This window comes from Marmota monax, unplaced genomic scaffold (assembly GCF_021218885.2).
Source record: "Marmota monax isolate L192 unplaced genomic scaffold, Marmota_monax_Labrador192_F-V1.1 WCK01_AAM20220418_F8-fsc00001, whole genome shotgun sequence".
Lineage (NCBI taxonomy): Eukaryota > Metazoa > Chordata > Mammalia > Rodentia > Sciuridae > Marmota > Marmota monax.
Genome location: NW_026693777.1, coordinates 21,398,570 through 21,419,720, shown reverse-complemented (window position 1 = coordinate 21,419,720; position 21,151 = coordinate 21,398,570).

The window sequence follows — 21,151 nt, the reverse complement described above, 5'->3', positions numbered from 1 at the left end:
CTCCTGAACCAAAATATCAAGCAGAACTCAAGAGAGTTCTGCAATGAGAACATTTACTACCATAAGACACCAAGCCAGCTGGTGGGAAATGCTGACCTGTCATATTCCCTTCCTTTTCCGGCCAGATTCTAAATAAACCACTTGAAACTCACTGCAGAGTTCATGCCTACTGGAGCGTCCCACCCTCTGCCATGGTGCCACTCAGCACAGACCAGCTCTGACTGATCCTGTGCCTTGTTTCCTGGGTTCTCACACCCCTGTGGCACACCCTGTCCCTCCCAGAGAGGCCAGGGAGGCTCCACACCTCTGCCTCCTCCTCCATCGGTGGCCAGGAGACCTCAGGCATCCTCCACCTTGAAATGCTCTCCTCCCTCTCATCTGTATCCCCATATTTATACAGATCCATCAACCCAGGTCACTCTTATATATCTTCTGAAAGAGGGGGAGTCCATGAACCCCTTTGATAATCTTTCCTAGTGACACACATGTATCACATTTGTAAGTTTTATGTTTTGTTTTCACACCTTGCCAGCCATTTAATTCAACTTTTTAAAAACAACAACCAGCTGGGTGCAGTGGTGCACACCTGTAATTCCAGTAACTTGGGAGGCTGGGGCAGGAGGATCACAAGTTCAAAGCCAGCCTCAGTAACTTAGCGAGGCCCTAAGCAACTCAGCAAGACCTTATCTCTAAATAAAATACATATTTTTTAAAAGGTTTGGGATGTGACTCAGTGGTTAAGAGCCCCTGGGTTCAATCCCTGGTACCAAAAACAACAAAAAACAACCACCAGCACCAAATGATGATTTTTCTTTCAACAAAGGTAGAAATCTGATGAGGATCACACTTTTGCTTTCCAGTGTCTATCCCAATCCCTTTAGCCTTTTATTGTGGGTCCAGTTTTAAAAATTCATAGTTGAGTGCAGAGGCACACACTGTTAATCCCAGAAATTTGGGAGGCTGAGGCAGGAAGATTACAAGTTTGAAGCCAGCAGCCTGGACAATTTAATAAGACCCTGCCTCAATTTTTTTTAAAAAAGGCTGGGTATGTAACTCAGTGATAAAGTGTCCCTGGGTTCAATCCCCAGTACTGGGGGGAAAAAATCACACTCCTGTTCTTTGCTGTTGTTTCTCTTAATTCCCCTCATTTCTATTCAACAGGAACTCTCAAATGAGATTTTAGCCCACATAGGAAGCTGGCCAGATGTTCTGAGAGGATGACCTCATTGCTCCTCTCTACCATTTCAATATTGTTATTACATCACTTAGTCATTTTAGTTGGGACTAGGGCACAATAAACCTTCCCAGACATTTGATTTTCTTCAATATTGTTCAGTCAATTATTGTGCATATTATAGTTATACAATTAGAAATCTGCAAGATACCTCTACAAGTCCCATATTTGATTAAGTACATTTTTAGATTAGAAAAACAGAAAGATACGTCTGGGGTTGTGGCTCAGTGGTAGAGCACTTGCCTAGCACATGTGAGGCCCTGGGTTCAATCCTCAGCATCCCATAAAAATAAATAAATAAAAATAAAGATATTGTGTCCAACTACAACTAAAAAATAAATACTTAAAAAAGAAAAACAGAAAGACAAATAAGGGCTGGTGATTTAATAGCCACACAAGAGTCTTGACTTAAGTCATCATGCTTATGTTAAACAGCTGGCTTTTGATGAGCACCTACTATGAGCAAGCACTATGCAAGGCTCTGTATGGCAGAGTGGCAGGGGGAATATCCTTTACACTCACACGGCATCCAGTCTAATGTAACAGATATCATATGGATCATCATCCCTTATCTTCAATAATTCTGACATTCTAAAAGCTCTAAAAGCAAAAAGTTATTTATAATTTATTTGGTGGCAAAATCTGTCCTAAATTGAAGTTAGGCTAAGTAATAATTTTTTTATTTACCTTCTTTTGTATAAATATTCATAAGTTCTGTTATAAAAATAATATGTTTGATTATGAGATGCCCTAAACACTGTCTGACATTTCTAAATCTAAAAATTCTAAATTCTAAAATACAGATCCTCTCATGGCTTCTAATATGAAACCATAGACCTGAAAATCAAGATGTAAAGAGAAAGAGCACAAGCCCAACCTTCCCCTTTGAGTGAAGGATTAGGCAAAAGATATATAAAAAATAAATTCACTAAAAATTTTTAAAATGTGTGTTAGCCCTGTTACTCTTTTAGTTCTCACTAGTATCTTAAATACTACTCTATAAATAATAACAACAAAAAAAAGATGTCACAACAATATTTAAATTTACCCAGTCCCTTTGAAAAAAGATAGGAACAATGACAACAATATAATCCGAAATTTCCGCCCCACTTTTATGAAAACTTGAACCTGACTCAGTTCAGACGAAGCAATATCTCTGCCTCCCCTCTTCACATTTTTACCTCCAGAATGGAATCTTACTCATTTCAGTTCATTAGCTCCAAATCCAATGTCAGGGACTCCCAGGTGAGTCACCAAGATGAAGGCCATTACGAGTGTGAAGTCACCTTCAGAATGAAGTGGGAACCCAGTCTGTTTTCATTAACCAAAACTCACCTCTGTGGCCACTGTTGTCAGGAGGCAAGGAAGAGGGGCTGTGTCTATGGCATTCTCTTCATGCCAAGCCACAAGTCCTCCATTTCCAGATTTGGCTCACAGTGCCACAATCTATAGACCTCTGGTCTACTAGAGTGCTGACCCATCTCATGCCTTATGGGCTCTACTACTCAAAGACCAAGTTGAGCATATCCTGGGTCTTTCAATCACTCACTCTACAGGGCAGGGTCTGAAGCTACAGGTTGGTTATTACTCAACGCCAGAAATTATCAGATGATCGCTCCAGCCTGCTTTTGTACAGCCTGTGATCTAAGTAGATTCTGCATTTTTAAAAATATTTTTATTTATTTATTTTTAATGTGGTGCTGAGGATCGAACCCAGGGCCTCACACATGCTAGGTGAGCGCTCTACCGCTGAGCCACAACCCCAGCTCAGATTCTGCATTTTGAAAGGATTATAAAACAAACAAGAATATGTGACAGAGACCATATGTGACTCATGAGCCTGAAAATATTTCCTATCTAGCCCTTCACCCCAAAAAGTCTACTGACCCTGCTTTCTCACCTAGGAAGAGTAAAGGGAAGTCCGAATGCCTACTGAGGTCAAACACCATGACTGCTTGTATGCCTTATCACCACTGTGACACTGGAGAGGGGACATCAGGTGGGCTGATGAGTGACTTCCAAAGCAGTCACAGAATATGGACCAGCCGAGACCAGTCTACACACACCTATGGATGGCTTCCTTAGAATCTCACCTTGGAATTCTCCAGCAGGATTTCAGAACTAGGCGATTCAACCTCAGACTTATTTTGAAGACATCCCACTGTTTCTTACCTTTCCCTCTTTACATCAATATAGACACATCAGCAAACACCTGCCCGTTTCAGGCCTCTCACCAGACCCCACCCCCACCCCTGAAAAACCCTGGCTTCTTCCAGAGCCCCCTGGCAGGGGCTCAGCCACTACTCATTCAAGTAAAGATTCCAGTTCTTGGAAGAAACCAAATAGTGGAACAACAACCCTTTGTATTTTCTCCCCACACTCTAGGTAACCTGTCAGTGTGAGAACTATGCAGTTGACAAAGTTGCTTTTATGGTGATCCCAGCTTTCCCTCCTTCTTAATGACCTCCTTTCCCAGTGAGTTCATAATTCTTTCTACTCTCCCGTCCTCCTATCAAGTCTTGTTCTTCTTAGATATCAATGGTGGCCAGAGTTTTTGATATGCTCCCATCCTCATCCCATAGGGTCATAGTTGAAGGACCCAATGGTTAAATAAGGTGACAAAGGTCACAAAGATAACATTAGAGATAGAAGAAGTATTAAACACAAGATGAAGCTGGCCCCAATCTGGTCCTTCTTTCTTTATGAACTTGACACAGCTTCCCAGGTAATAACTCAGAAAGCTGTGTGTGGTGGTGCATGCCTGTAATCCCAAGTGACTCAGGAGGCTGAGGCAGGAGAATTGCAAGTTTGAGGCCAGCCTCAGAAACTTAGTGAGGCTCTAAGAAACTTCGCAAGACCCCTGGGTTCAATCCCAAGAACCAAAAGAAAAATGTTCAGAGAGATCCTTGCTTGCTCTTGTAACTGCTTTTGGATTCTTTTTACCTTCCAAGGACAAAGAATTCTATCAAACCCACCAAGCAACATAAAGAAAAAAGTTGAAAATGTAGTTTTGAAAGTTCATGTATGTTATCTCTCATAACAGAAAAGCAGTACAAGGACTAAGAACCAGGGCTCTGGAGCAGACTGCTGAGTTCAAATCCCAGCTCTGCCACTTATGAACTGTGTAACCTTGGACAAAATAACTTAACCTCTCTGTGCCTTGGTTTCTTGGTATCTTCTTCTATAATATGGAACTACTAACATTACCTACTTTATGGGGTTGCTATATACACTTATAGACTTCACACATGAACGCACCTAGAATAATGCCTGGCACTGAGAAAAAGTGCAACAAATACCTGTCAGTGTCAGTAATAGAAATAGTATGAGTCTGTCCCTCAATCCCATTGCTTGCAGCTTATTCTTTCTTTTAAAAGGCACGCTATGGGATTCAGTGGCGGAGTGCTTGCCTTGCATGTGTGTTTGATCCTCAGCACCACATATAAATAAATAAAAATAAAAGTAATATATCCATGTACAACTAAAAATATTTAAAAATAAATAAATAGATAAAATAAAAGGCATGCTATATGCCAGGCCCTTTGCTGGAATGGAGGTTTCAAAGATGACTAAAAGTTGGTCCCTGCCCTCAGCAGCTTGCAACGGAGTATTTGAGACTGCCACAAAACAGACTAGGCTCTAAGAGCACATGATGAGAACAAGGAGAGAGAAACACCCAGGCTCCATGGTGCACACAGCTGCATACAGAAGCCCTTCTGCAAGAAGGGTAGATGGGGCAGGGATCAGGATTTTTATTTGGGGGGGAGGGGTTGTTTTGATTTTTCTTTTCAGTGCTGGGGATTGAACTCAGGGCCTCGCACATGCTAGGTAAGTGCTCTATCACTGAGCTACATCCCCAGTCCTTTGTATTTTTCACTTTGAGACAGAGTTTCACTACATTGCCCAGGCTGGCTCTGAACGTGAGAACTTTTTGCCCTTGAACTTGTGAACATCGTGCCTCCCCGAGTCACTGGGATTACAGGCATGCACCACCATGTCCAGATCAGAGCGGAGTCGTTAAGAAGGAGCTGCGGAAAGCTAGAGGAGCTTCGGTGAGCTAGGGGGGAGATGCCGATGAGGAGGCCGGCAAGGCAGGCAAGGGCACTCTGAGCAGGAGGAAAGCTGAAGCAAAGACAGCAAAGGAAGGAAGGGACGGCCTTGAGTCCAAGCCACCAACAACTTGATGTAGGACGAGAAATGAAAAGAGACAGATGAGAGAGACAGACGAGAGCCCGCTGCAGTGGGCTCTTTGAGAGTGTGCTAAGGAACTGGAGCAATGGAGGATTCTAAATGCAGTGGGGCATGGGGAGGTTTGCCTTCTGGAAAGAGGCCTTTGGCAGGTGGGTAGAGAGATTGATTTAAAAGAGGAAGGGACAAGATTACAGACAGGGAAAATGGTAAGGTTGCTACTGAAGTCATTCTGATAAAAGATGATGTGAGCATGAACTAGAGGTTTGTAAGTCAGGAGGTAAAAGAACGTTATATGCCAAAACTGATACACTGGTGGGTGAGTGGGGATGGCAAGAAAGAGGAAGGGAAGAGTCAAGGATGACGTCTCCAACTTAGGTAACTAAGGGATGGTGGTTCTGTCAACCAGTTTGGTGATTACAAGAAAGAGAAGAAGTCTTACAAGAAGAGATGATGAGTTCACTGGATTAAAATATGTATCAAGCCCTTGTGCTGTGGTAACCATGGTGTTAGGTGTAAGGGAAGCAAACCAGAAGCTCTTTGGATTTTGGTGCTTTCAGTTCAGTGAGGAAGACAAATAGCTAGTGAATTATTATAAACAATTAATTTATGATTTGCAGATTACAGGGTGCTGTAAAGAAGAACAGGTTTTAGGCAAATGTTAACAGGCTTTGCCTAGATAGGGTATGTGGAAGGCTTCCCCAAGGAAATGGCCTTTAAATGAATACCTATGACAAATAAATTAGATAAAGGAGGAAAGATCATGTACAAGGTGTGTAGCACAAATCTTGGACATCTTGTGGGATATGTGGGTGGAAATGCCTACTCTGAGGTTAGATACCAAGCCCTGGGGCCTGGGGAAAGGACTGGAGGTAGGAAATATTTAGGGTCATCTGCAGTATATATGACAGCAAAAACAAAAAAAGTGGGTAATATCTACCAAAAGAAAAGAAAAAGGTATATGAGCTGGGTGCAGTGGTGCATGCCTGTAATCTCAGAGGCTTGGGAGGCTGAGTCAGGAGGATTGCGAGTTCAAAGCCAGCTGCAGCAAAAGCGAGGTGCTAAGCAACTCGTTGAGACCCTGTCTCTAAATAAAATACAAAATATGGCTGGGATGTGGCTCAGTTGTCAAGCGCCCCTGAGTTCAATCCACAATACCAAAAAAAGAAAAAGAAAAAAAAGGCAAGTCAGGAGATGGCCGCATCAGGGAGACATTTCCAGAAGCAGGGAGTAAACAACAGTGTCCAATACTCCCAGATAGTTTAAGTTATTCACAACTGGTGACCATAGTGGGAACAGTTCCAGTAGAGTGACAAGGACGGGGGGGGGGGGAGCCTAATGGTAGCAGGGAATGGAATGAGTGAGAGTAAAATAATGAGTGTAGCCCATTCCTTTAAAATGATTGATGGGGGAGGTGTGGAGAGTTGGGGACAGGTGGACAGGGTGCAGGGCCAAGGGGTAGTTTTGTTCAATAGAAGAATCCTGAGCTTGTCTACAGGCTATAGAAAAATAGTTAGGGAAGGGGAAGGATTGAAGATTCAGGTGCCATGTGCCAGGACTGAAGAGTTTGGGCATGTTTCTTATGTCTGCTGATCTAGCATCTCACACACAGTGGGAGTTTAGTAAAATCTAATCACTGGGCAAAAACATCCAATAGCCTTCGGGACCCTTGACCAGAGATGGTTTCCTCTCCAACAGAGGGTACAACTCTGGACTCCCCATATCAGTTACGCTTTAGCTGGTCTTGTGGAACTAGCTACCTGGGCGGCGCAGAGTCCAGAAAGCCACATGGGTGAGAGGATAGAGCCTCAGATTACTCCCCAACCCACCTTCCAGGATGCTGGGTGGCTCAACCCCTGCTTGAGGTCAAAGTCTTGCCCTTCATTAAGAGGAAAACTGAGAAACTTGGTATTATTTCCTGGTGAACAGAATAGTAGCTGCTACCTCACCCCAGAAACTCTCCTAAAATGGGGCCTCTGAACATAGAGAGGCTGGCTGAGAAGGGCCGTAGATGCCCCTCAGATGGGCCAGGCTCCGTGATCACCCCTTTCAGGAAGTGGCGCCTGAATGAGATCATCCTGGGGCCCTTGCCCTGAATTTGCGGCAACTTGTCAGTCTGCAGGCGCCTTTTACAACCAGGCTGTGGTCAAATGACAGCATAGAGGCCTGGAAGAACGCTTTAAGGAGAGATTTTTTTAAAAAGTGCAAAAGTTTAGAAAAGTAGAAAGAGAGGGAGAGGAAGAGGGAGAGGCAAACAGACAGAAGACGGCCAACAAGGTGTCTATGAGAAGAAGAAAACTCTAGAAAGAACTATCGCTCTTACCACAAGGTGAGTCAACAGAGAGTGCCAGCAGCCAGATCCTAGGTTATCACCAGGGAGAATTTATTCTAAACACTACTCCTTGTGAAAAATGAAAATAAAAGTCTAACCAGTTATTCTTAATGGTTTGAGGAGAACAGAGATAAACTGTATTAGATAAAATATTTGTATCATGAGATACCTGATGTCATTGACCCTTGTGTCCTAACTCAACATAATTGGAGAAAAATGAGCACTCTTCTGAACAAAATAGCCTCCAGGTTTAGGTTTTCCACACATTCTTCTTGAAGCCATTGGGACCATAAAACTCATGAAAAAAGAATACACAACAAAGAAAGAAATGAGGAAAAGAGGGTGTGCCTGAGAGCACCCTTCTAGGACCTCAGAGGGACCTGCTGGAGCCACCCAGTGCCTCCAAAAGGGCTGGAGGAGGGGCACCTGCTCCGTGCTGCTGAGAAGATCTCAGGGCTGGGACGCAGGGCAGAGTGCGGAGCACTGGCTGAAGCCCAGGCCCAGCCTGAGGAGTGAGGCCTGGCAGATGGCGAGGACACTCACGGCCCAGCTGGCCTCAGAGCCTTCTTGCCCAGTTCAGGGAAGGAAAGAAATGGAAGGAAAAAAAAGGAGGTTAAGAAAAAATGGAGGGGCTGGGGTTGTGGCTCAGTGGTAGAGCACTTACCTAGCCATGTGAGAGGCACTGGGTTCAATCCTCAGCACCGCATAAAAATAAATAAATAAGGATATTGTGCCCGACTACAACTAAAAAAAAAATATGTATATATATATATATATACACACACACATACACACACACATATATATATGTGCATATACATATACATATTAAAAAAGAAAAGAAAAAATGGAGGTTCCAAAAAAGGAAAGCAGGGACCTAATGCTGAGGTCTGTAGCTCCTGCTAGCTTAAACAGGAAAAACTCTAAAGCCCAGACTGCTGAATCTCCAGGCCTCTCATCCCAGGAACAGAGGGGACTTCTGTAGTTTTACTAGGAAGCTCACCTCCTGGGAAAGGAGCTTCCTGGTGCTCACATTACAAGTTTGGGCCTAGAGTCTTTCCTGACCCTTCCTCACGGGGACTATTCACAGTTGCTACCTGAGAGGGAACATCCGGCTGCGGGGAGGGAGGAACCCACCATCAAGATCCTATCCTTACATTATCTTTCACAGCACCCACCTCTGAGCCATCAGCAATGATGCCCCCCAAGAAGTTTAGCCAAACTTAGCAAGGAAGCAAGAGTTTCAAGGTTTTGAAGGGAAAATTAAGATCTGCTAATAACTTTGGGATACTCTTAGCAAAGTCATTTCTCTCACTCAAAATCCTTCTTCAGTTTGAAAAGGAAGGGATCATACTACCCAACCTGCCCAGGAAGAATTAGCAAGAGCAGCCAGGCACAGTGGCTGGTACCTGTAATCTCTGTGGCTCAGGAGGCTGATGCAGGAGGATCACAAGTTCAAAGCCAGCCTCAGCAATTTAGCAAGGCCCTATGCAACTTAGCTAGACCCTGTCTCAAAATAAAAAAAAAAAAAAAAAAATATATATATATATATATATATATTTTTTTTATATATATATATTATATATATATAATATATATATTATTATATAATATATATATAATATATATTATTATATATATATATATATTTTAAAAGGGCTGAGGGAAAGACAGTGGAATGAGTCGGAAATAATTTTTCTGTGTGCTTATATGAATACATTGTAGTGAATCCCACCACCATGTACATCCAAAAGAATGGGGTCCGAACTAGAATAAGAAATATTCCATGTTTGTACAATAGTATTAAAATGAGTTCTACTGTCAGGTATAATTAAAAAGAACCAATTTTTTAAAAAAGGGTTGGGGATTTGGCTCAGTGGTTGAGTGACCCTGGATTCAATCCCTGGGTACTAAAAAAAGAACTATTGCAAGAGCAAATTGCAAACCTGATGCCTTGAGTTTACTAACACCTCCCAGGTAGAACCACCTTCCATGCAGGGCAATGAACTATTCCCGGGGTTTTGGGAATACCCATTCATACAAGGGTTCAAGACACATGCAAGGAGATGGGCTCTGTTAAAGGCAGGTGTCCTTTTAACATTTCTAGGCTGGTATCAGAGTGTGGGAGAGCTGCTGTTAGGAGCCATGAGGGTCACTGGCTCAAGAGATCAAATGCAAACTGTGCCTATTGTTGATAAGCTGCGAGGACAAGTTCACTACTTGTGTGTTTAGGGAATAAAGTTCTTGGTTTGGGACTCAAAGAAAATGGAAGTTCCATGTTTTAATTTCTCCAGGAGGTCCAGTGAAACCTGTTCCGGAATTAGCACCAGGAATCAGTAAACAAAGACAGGATCTCTAACCAAGTCACTCCAGGATGCTCAGTATGAAACTCCCAAATGCAAAATATCCTCTGCAAGCACAGATTTGATAGTGAGGGTGCCAGCAAGCCACCACCATATTAATCTGTGACAAACCCTAAAATAAGCTGGGAAGTCTTTGCTTAGAAACTCTGTGGTGCACACTTATGTCAATAATTAAACCACAAAGAACATTCCCTGACACAATTGCTGGATCTCAGGGTAGGGACAGATTCAGAGAAGCAATTGGAGTGATTGGAAACAATTATAGTCTAGAAAATACAAATTATTTCTAGCACAGGGACTTCAATGAGATATCTAAATTCTTATCCTAAATTTTTGTCTCATTATTTAATTTATTACTGCCAGAAATAGAACCACTGGTTGCCAAAATAGTTAATTTCAAGGTTTTACATTATTATAGGGTCCATTTCTAATAGAATCGTGGATCCACTGATTCTTTGGTCCTTTATAACACAAAATGAGATCAGCTAAACACTAACAAATTTGCTAATGAGAAGCCAGGCTATCGTGACAATAGTAGCCAGCATTTTGGCTCAGTTACCAGGTGCCAGGCATCTGACACACATTTTTATCCACACCATAGCACAATCCTATCTGCAAGGTGGGTATTATTATTCCCCACTTTATTAAGGAGGAAAATAAAGCTCAAAAAGATTAAATTACCTGCTGAGGCCACTCAGCTAGTGGAGGGCTGGAACCTGGATTAGAAGTCCTTAGCCAAAGCATGTCCAGTCCCTGCCACGCCACACGGCAGGCATTCCTACTAGAAATGAAATCACCTCGCGAGGAATGGAAATTTACTATTCACTGTACAGTAAGCTGAGGGCGAGAAGTACTAGGTGACATCAAGGAAAGAGGCTGCTGGGGTAGCCCTGTTGAGCTTGATTTTCATTTAACTATTTTAAAGGACAGGTAGGACAAGTGACAGGGAAGCAGCAGGGTTAGCATAGTTTACTTAGAGGACCAGAGGGGAAGCCAGACAAGGACATCATCTAGAGAAAATGGAAATTCAAGAAGGGATAAAAATGAGACCTAAGTCAGGGGCAGTGGGAAGTCCTGTGGGGGATGGGAAGGTAAGCAGAGCCCAGACACCCACAGGTGTTTGGGAGATGAAAGGGGAATTAGAGAGGAAACTGCAAGGGGACACCAAGTCAATCAGAGAAAGGAAGGAAGGGGGAGGGAGAGCGGAAGGAAAAGAGGGAGGGTGGAAAGAGAAAAAACAAAACAACATGGCCATGTCATTCGGTCCCAGTATGCTTCATGACAAAAGGTTGGTGTCTGGCCCCAGTCTGGGAGTAGAGGCAGGGACTCCCCTGGGCCACAGGAAAGGTCTTTTCCTATCTGTCAGAAAAGAATGGGAGACAGCCTTCCTCTTTCCCATAGAATCGTGGCCTCATTTTATTAGCCCTTAACGAAAACAGAACACCCAGCTTTAGCAGTCTAAAACGACTTCATATTATTGGTTAAAGCAAAAACAAAGAAGAAAAGGAAAACAACCTAACTTGGCATCACTTAAACATTAATTAAATAACATATGGTTCCTCCATAATGGAATATAATGGAACAGTTTTGAATGAGGTACATCTATAGGTAGGTGTAGGTAGAAGAATGACAGGTAAAATAACATATCTGTTAAAAATTATGTGAAGGCGCTGAGATGTGGCTCAGCGGTAGAGCGCTCCCCTAGCACCGGTGGGACCCGGGTTTGATCCTCAGCACCACATAAAAATAAAGGCATTGTGTTGTGTCCATCTACACCTAAAAAATAAATATTTTTTAAAAATCATGTGAAATTAAAATGTTTTCTTAAAAATAAGAAGCAATTATATTTTGTTGTATTTTTAAATTTTTTTAAATTACAGGAATATGCAAGAAATTGTAGTCAACAATTATCTATGAAATAAAGATGGTGGATAATGTGGAACTTTCACTTTCTATGGTTCATATTTCTGTAGTATTTTATATTAGTAAGACTTTATATCACATTTGTAATCAGAAAGAAGAAAAAGGGGGAAAAAATTCAGTGACTCTGAAAAGACTACAAGTAAAAAGTTGTCTTCCATCTCATCTGAATGAGAAAAGGTAAAATTGCGTAAGACTTAAAGAAATCAGACACTTCCCACTGAAAAAAATACTTGAGGGGCTAGGGCTACAGCTCAGTTGGTAGAGTGCTTGCCTTGCATGCACAAGGCCCTGGGTTCAATCCGCAGCACACACACACACACAAAAAAAAAAAAAAAAAAAAAAAAAAAAAAAACCTTGAATCTCCTAGAAGCTAAGAGAATTACATCAAATATGGCCCAATCTTTGGGCTTCAGCCCTTCCCCAAAATAGAAATTGGTATGGCATGAGCTGGACTGCTTAGCAAAGAGCTTTCTGCTCATTGGGCAAGAAGGAAATTCCCCCAGTGACATGAACCAAGCAAAGAAAGTGCATTCACACCCAGAGCACTTTTGGGAAACAAGATCTTCTCTTATCACTATCAACCAGGAGACTCATCTTTCACCAACTCATTGAATGAGTCCCTTTGTTCCCCCTAAAGGATCACCATATATTCATTCCTGCTTCTACAGAACAGCCAGGTGCCCCAGAATTCAGCACTGAGAGGCCCAAGAGGCGTTCCAGTAAAAACTTGGGCACATTTTCAGGAGAAACAGGACCTGGGAGGGCAGGACCCTGGGAAATGGCAGTAGGCAGGGTGGGTGAGGGGACCTAGGTAGGTGCAAAAGTGTACAGAAAAGGCTTTACAAGTATGCTTTGAAACTTCCCTAGGTTTCTCATATTCTTTGTCCTATGTCATATGTCCTGCAAGGAAACTCTTAAAGAGAAGGGATAGAGCCTGCCCCCCAGGAAGTAGCAGGGCAGGTACAATGAGTCTATCCGCCTGCCAACAGACATACTCTCTAGCACAAAGAACACGTTTCAAACAAAAGTCCCTGACCTGGTATAAGTGTGGGATGCCCCTGTGCCCCTAACCGTGGTACCTGGCACCTGGTACCATGGCACCACCCACCATGTGGTAGGGGCTCAGCCACTGCTGTGGAATTCACACCGCTCGTCTACAGCACAGCACGGGCATGGTCATGCTGACCAGCTTCCCTACCCTTGCTGCTTTCCAGCCATCTAGAGTCTTCCACCACCAAGAACCCTTCCCCTTCCCCTTCCTCGAAGCTTTCTCTCTCTCTCTCTCTCTCTCTCTCACACACACACACACACACACACACACACACACCTCTCATGTGCTCCAGCATACAAAACTTCCCTTGACCTGTCTCAAACCATCTTTTTTTTCCCAAGACCTCAAAAAAGCAGTCCAAATTCACCCTGGCTTGACTCTGTAATTCCTGACAACTGAGCTTTGATCCTTCACTAAAACTGCCCTCTTGGGGTCACTTAGGCCTCTTTTGGGAATAATGGCCTCCTCTCATCCCCTTCCTAGGAGACCCCTCACCTGCATGAAACATGACTAACCATCCATTTCTGGGAGCTGGATTCTCATGGCTTTGGACTCTCCTGATTCTTCGTCCTTGGTATGTCTGTTACATCCCAATCACATTTACCAGGTCTTCTTCCTCTCCCGGTGCCATCCTGAATGTCAATATTACCCAATCAGGCTTCTGTTCTGCTCTCTTGGGTGCTGACTGAGGTCTGTTAAGCTGACACCCCCAGCCCCAGTCTCTCCTGGGCTCCAGACTCACCATAGCACTCTGTAGCTACTTGTTCCTGCGACTTCCTATCTAACACCATCAATGCTGAATTCTTCCTTTGCATCTCCTCCCCATCCCCAGGACTGCTTCTTCTTTTAAGACTTAAATCTCCAGAAATCAACAACACCAACCTTCCAGATACCTGAGCTAGAAAATTCCAACCACATTCAGTAGCTCTCTTCCCTCTCTCCAGAGCACAGGTACCTACCAGTTTCTGAAGGATCTGCAAAGCAGTTTTTAAGATTTGGGGGGAAAAAGCCCAAACAGATTGTCTTCAATGTACAAAATGAAAACTGTAAATGAAAATTAATTCCCAAATCCTTTCATTCATATATATATATATATATATATATATTTTTTTTTTTTTTTTTTTTTTTTTTTTGTCAGCAAAACACATTTAATATGAGACCTGGTCCTTTATGTGATGGGTCCTACCACCCAGAGGCTCACTTCTCAGAAGCTCTTGTGTTCACATTGTCCATTCCATCCTACTGCCTATTCCGACCTCTGGGGCCCTTTGTTACATTCCTGTAGGATGTTCTAATACACAATGATGCTGTATCACACCCGTATTCAAAAATTCTGATATGTCCCCAAGATCTTTGATATAAGTACAAACTCTTTATATAATACTAAAATTTAGCCCCAACCTAGCTTTTGGATCTCTTCATCACTACATCCTTCCACTCATCCTCTGCCAAAACTACCTAGACTCACTGTACCCCACAAACTACCCGCTGCATTTGGCCCATCGAATGCTATGTCCCTACTTGTCCGGTGGAAAGCTTGCACTTATTTCATGGGTCCAAATGGCTGCTCCTCAGGGAAGGCTGCCTCCCCTGCATCTCCAGCCCAAACCAATTTTGGTCTCCAGAGACCCTGGAGCTTTTTGGAGCCCTACAATGGTACCTGCGTGACTCTATGTTACACTCAATTGCACCTGTGTCTGTGCCCACTTTGATATCACAAGCCTTTCAAAAGCAGAGTGTGTTCCTTCATTGATCACCTCTGTATTTCCCTCCCCTAGCATATACCAGATGATGATATGTCCTGGAGAGCAGCTGCTTCTTGTTCCCACCTTCCTGCATCATTTCTATCTCTGCTCCACTGTATTTGGTACCTTGACATTGCTGTGCGCACAGTGAACTTCTAGCTAGGTCTATGCCAATCAAACTTGGAAGCTATGGAACCAGATTTGAAATGCTTTGCTTTTTTCAAGTCTAGAATCTAGCACTCAATTGGCTGTGTGACCTCAAGCAAACTAGGCTTAGTAACTAAACTTGGTCTCCTTGTTAGTAAAATGGGAATTATAATATCTAAAAGGACTGTTATGAGAATTAAAGAAGTCAAAGCACTTAAAGCTCCTAGCGTGGCCTCTCGCACATGACAGGAACTCCAAAGTAAGTCGTAGCAGCAAATAGAAACAGTCTCAGCTTTCTCAAACCATGTGGGCCACGTGACTATCAGAAGCAATCTTCCTGGGTATTCATAAAATAGAGATTCTTACTTCAGCATCATGAATTCAGGACTCAAATTCCATGATGCTGCTTATAATTCTGAAAGTCATCGTGAAGAAATAGAAGGAGCATGAGACACTATGCAGCTGTTAAGAATGAAATAGGTCAATCTCTACGCCTGATATGGAAAGATGTCCAAGGTGTTTCATCATTGAGCAAGAAGGCAAGAAGATTCAGTACAGTATGAAATATAAACCCCATAACAACCACAAGTGTACCATGTGTATACCCACACACATATACACAAATGCTTACTTATCTTACCTATGTGCATGTGCCTAGAAATTCTCTAAAGAGATATGCAAGAAATTATTAATAGTGTTTACCTCCAATTAAGGGTCCAGGAGTGGGTTGTGGATATAGTTCAGTTGGTAGAGTGCTTGCCTCACATGCACAAGGCCCTGGGTTCAATCCCCAGCACCACACACACACACATACACACACACACACACACACAGTCCAGGATTGCCATTTATATTATTTGTCATTGTTTGGCTTCCTTTTACCATAGGTATATGTTTGTGTTATAATTTCTAAAAGCTGGTATTTAAAAAGTTGTAGAAGATGAAGAAGGAAAAGGAGCAAGAAAGGGAAAGAGAGAGGGAAGTCTAGGCTGTGGATCAGGAGACCTGGGTTCCACTGAGAATCCTATAACTAACTTGTATGGCAACTTGAGGCAAATCACCTCCCCTCTGTGCATCTCCCTATTGGTAAAATAAAGTAGTGGAAGCAGATGCTCTCCTGGGACGATTTTTAGGTTATTAGATGATGCCTACAAGGTGCTTTGAGTATGTTTGATCATAGAGCATCTCTTTCTTTGAGGAGTTTTTATGCTTTAGGCATCAGGTTTTAAAAGAAGGAAATGCATATGTGATTTCATTTTGACCCCCTTTGCAATTCAATGAGAAAGCTTTCCCACTGTTTTACAGACAGAGAAACCAAGTGTAGACTGTAATGATCACTTGCCAACCAAATGCATTGCTCACTAGACTCTGCTGTTTGCAAAGAATTATGACTGCCAGGAGTTTTTTAGCTCCCAATTCATTCTGTGCTTCTTCTGCAGGGGAGGCGCATGGCTTATGCAAAACAAGCAGAAGGCACTCTTTGCTGGTGGAAACAGGGTGAGATGTAAAGTGACTTCCTCTGGGTCGCAGCATAAACAAAGCTCACTCCCAGCACAGTCAGGAAGTTATTGAACCCCTGGGATCAACTCCGCATCCCGCATCCCTCCCCCACCCGGACCCAGAGCTTCACCTTGAAGATGAGCACTTCACTGCAGTCATTTTCCGAGCGTTTTCTGGGTCAGAAGCAGTGAGAGCAGCCAAACCGAGGCTGCCAGTGGAACTGCTACATCGAGGGCGCGGTACTGTGTTAACATCTCTACTACACACCCAGAGCTTACCCAGCAACCCCATTGAGAAGGTCCATCCCGACGAGCCCAGCTGAGTATTTTTCCAGTATCCTGGGCAAAGTGACTTCGCAGAGCTTTGCAATGCAAATGACCTGGGTTGTCCTCACAGGTATGGGTCTCTGCCTTGAAGGGTACTGACTTCCTCTCCCAGAGCCCTTGGCTTTGACTCTACCGCAGTACCTCATTCCATCTACCTGAAAATACTTCCGTACTCCTCAGAACTTCACACAGTGAAGAACCCTCTGCATCAGATGTTAAGTTAAACACCAGGACATTGAGACTTCCCAAAAGTTGTAGAAAAACACGTACACAATAAACAATACATCTATGTTGCAGAGAAAGGCAGAGTCTGATTTACCTACTCTACAAATGGTAGCCTAGAGTTTAAAAGAGAAAAACAGAACAGACCATGGCTGAAACCCTATAAAGTAAACCGTCTCTGAACATAGAAAAGACTGTTCACTAGTTATTAGGCCATTAACAAGTTGCCTACTGGTGACTTCTTCTATGGCACCTGCTAGTGCTTGAGGTGGGCTGATGATCACTGGCTTCTAGAAGGGCTACTTGTGACTCTCACTGTCACCTCGGGATCAAGCTTGCTGACTGTTGTCTGCTTATCACTGGCCTCATTACACCCCACTGAATTCCCTGGGACCTTTGCCTCTCTGCTTCAGGTCTCCCTCACAGGCCTAACTTTGTCTTCTGCCCTTCTGGATCGTGGGTCCATCTCTCCAAGGCCTTTGAGGGCCTTCATTTATCCATTTTTTTTTCAGACCCCACACATATTTATAAAGGCCTCCTAGCTCCACTCCCAGCCTTTGGCAGTTAAACACCAGCTCCTATCAATCACTGGGCCCAGAGCAGGGCAAGAGAAGGGAGACGCTGGATTGCAGTGGGAGTGTGTCCATGACAGAGAGTTTTGTTGAAAGAAACAAAACACGCTCAAAGGCCTGAGCTAGCAGAATTCTGGTGAGTCCAGCCATTGGTGAAACTCATTTTTTGTCCAGGTCAGGCAGAAATGAGGGCAGAACAAGCTAACTAACTAATAAGTACTATAATATTACTTTGACATGCCTTAGGACAACCAACCAACCAAGCAGGTTAAATGTACCCAAAAAATCAAAACCTCTATAGAGAAATGTTGGTCTTTTTTTCTGAAAGTTTTTTCTTAACTCTTTATCATGATAAAGCCCATCTTGTATATATGGGTCTGAACACCCACTCAACAAGAGCCTTTCATAGCTGCATTCTGAGGGTCAGCCTCAAATATTCACTGAAAATATGAGGTGGGAGTGACCGTCTACTGGATGAATACATTTTTCTAGCAAAAGACATATTCTGATGATGTAAGTTAAAATCGGTGGTTACTGTTTCCTCCAATAAATGGAGAGAGCAACTGGAGGACACAGAGGTGGGAAGATAGCCTCTACTCAGGCCTCAGGTCTGAAGTATTCCTCCTTGCTCCTCGCCCCACCCCAATGGTAGTAAATGTCTTCCATGAATCCTTCTTCAGCATCTTGCGTGGGTCATCCGTGTTTGGATTATGTACCATGCTGGATACTCCTGAAACATGCCCCATCACCCAATCCAACCAGCATTTCTGCAGCTTCACATATGAAAAAGGTACTGAGTTGGGCACCAGGGTCCCCAAGGGACAGACACTATCCCTTCTTCAAGAAACTCATAATCCAACAGAGAGGCCTGTACATGACCAACCAGTATAAAAAGTGATGAGAGAATTTGTGTCCTCCCATGTCAGGGAAGAGGGAAATAGGGTCAGGAATATGTCCCAGAGGGATGAGCTGAGTGGGGCCTTAATACATTCCAGACATAAATAACAGTAGAAGCAAGGTCATGGAGAGGGGAAGTGTGCCTCACCTTGAGTAAGTCTCAAACAACCAGGGTTGGGTAAGTGGAGGGGGAACCAAGCTGGAGACGTTGGAGCAGACTATGAAGGTCCCTGCCTGCCCATTTAAGCTTTATTTGAGGGCATTGGGGAACCACAGAGAATTTTTAATCAGTGAAATGATTTGGTCAGACATAAGTTTTTAAAAATAATTCTGAGGCTGGATGCAGTGGTGCATACCCTTAATCCCAGCAGTTTGGGAGGCTGAGGCAAGAGGACCACAAGTTCAAAGCCAGCCTCAGCAACTTAACAAGGCCCTAAACAACTCAGTGAGACCCTGTCTCTAAATAAATTATAAAAAGGGCTGGGGATGTGGCTTAGTGATTAAGTGCCCCTGAGTTCAATCCCTACTATCAAAAAAAAAAAAATTTAAAAAACTGAGGTCAGGGCTGGGGATATGGCTCAAGCGGTAGCGCACTCGCTTGGCATGCGTGCGGCCCGGGTTCGATCCTCAGCACCACATACAAACAAAGATGTTGTGTCCGCCGAAAACTAAAAACTAAATATTAAAAATTCTCTCTCTCTCTCTCTCTCTCTCTCTCTCTCTCTCTCTCTCTCTCTCTCTCCCCCTCTCGCTCTCTCTCTAAAAAAAAAAAAAAACTGAGGTCAGGTTGTGGGATGGGTTAGAAAGGTAAAGACCAAAGATTTGAAGACCAGTTTTTCAAACATAAGAAGAATGACAGCAGAAATTACAAGTAACAAATTTGAAAATATTAGAGGAAAATGAACAGGAGTTGGCAGCCAAGTGGATCTGGAAGTGGGAAAAGCAGCACAAAAAAATGTTACCGAGGTTCTTACTTTAGGGGACAGTGACAATGTGGACCTAGCTATGACAGAAGGTCAGGAGTAGAGCTGGAGCAGGAAGCTGAGAGGTCTCACTGCAACAAGTTGGTATGAGACATCTGGATACAGCCAAATGATGAAGCCAGGAGAAAGCTGAAAGGAAGACCTGGAACTGAGGGAGGTGGGGCTAGACATCAGGGTTTAGATGCACTGGCAACCCCAACAAGAAAGACCAAAAAAAAATTTTTTTTTAAAGGTAAATAGTGATAAGCAAGGAAGAAGGGAAAAAAAAGAAAAAGGAGAGTTTGGCTACAGAACCTGAGGCAGGACTTAGTTTCAAAGCAACAGTGGTCAAATATTGCATGGAAGTCAGGAAACCTAGAGTCTAGAAGGAGGTCATCATAGTTGACAATAATTTAGAAATTATTTTTAATACTTTTTTAGTTATAGATAGACACAATACCTTTATTTTATTTATTTATTTTTATGAGGATACAACCCAGTGCCTCACATGTGCTAGGCAAGCTCTCTACCACTAAGCCACAACCCCAGCCCTAGACTTTCCTTAAGCGGTTTTAGTACAGCTGTCTTACGACACAGGTATATCGTGCAGTACTAATTAGCATCTCCATCCTCAGATGTCAAAGAACTATGTTGTAAGCAGGATTCAGAACATTAATTATTTATTAAAAGCTAATAATGGGATTCAAGCCTATTAGGTTAAACCATTGCAAACATAAAGCAATAATTAATTACCTCTCGTTCAGACTATTAATGGTGCAGTAGAGGGGACAGGGGTATGGCTCAGCGATAGAGCACTTGCCTAGCATGCCCAAGGCCCTAAATTTGATTCCCAACACTGCAAAATAAGCAGGGTACAGTGGCACACACCACACCTGTAATTTCAACGACTCAGGAGGCTGAGGAAGGAGGATCATAAATAAGTTTGATGCCAGTCCAGGTAATACAGTGAGACCCTGTCTCAAAATAAAAGATAAAAAGGGCTGGGAGTATAGCTTGGTGGTAGAGTACTGGAGACAAGGAAAAGCAGGATAAAAAAATAGAAAGGAAACTCTAAGAATTAAGAGCAATGTAATATTGACCTCCACCCCAATATCAGCTGGCACAGTTACTCAAAATAAGCATTCTAAAATAAACATACACAGGTTCAACTCCAGCTTTAACCTTAGTAGGTGGGTAACTGGATTAATTAATCTCTACAAAGCCTGATCTTTTTCATCACTGAATTAGGATAATAATATTATGGTTTTTGGTTTTTGGTTTTGTGGTGCTGGGGATTGAATTCGGGGCCTTGTGCATGTGAGGCAAGCACTCTACCAACTGAGCTATATCCCAGCCCTAGGATAATAATATTATGGATATGACATTAAATAAATACACATGAAAACTTTCAGCACAGTGCCTAACACGTAAGTTCTCAATAGATGAGGATTTGTTGTTATAAATGCATTATTGTAACAGGGCTTCATCTCAAAATTAAAATATGTGTTAATTCAGTTACACATAATTACAAACATTAATTCTTTAGTTGTTTAATCAATAAATATTTATGAGCCACTCCCCTCTGTATACCAAGCATGGATCTTGGTGCTGAGAATAGTAAAAGATAAAAATAACAAAAGAATAAGACCCAGTTCTCCATCACAAGAAGCCTGGTCAAATGGTATAGAA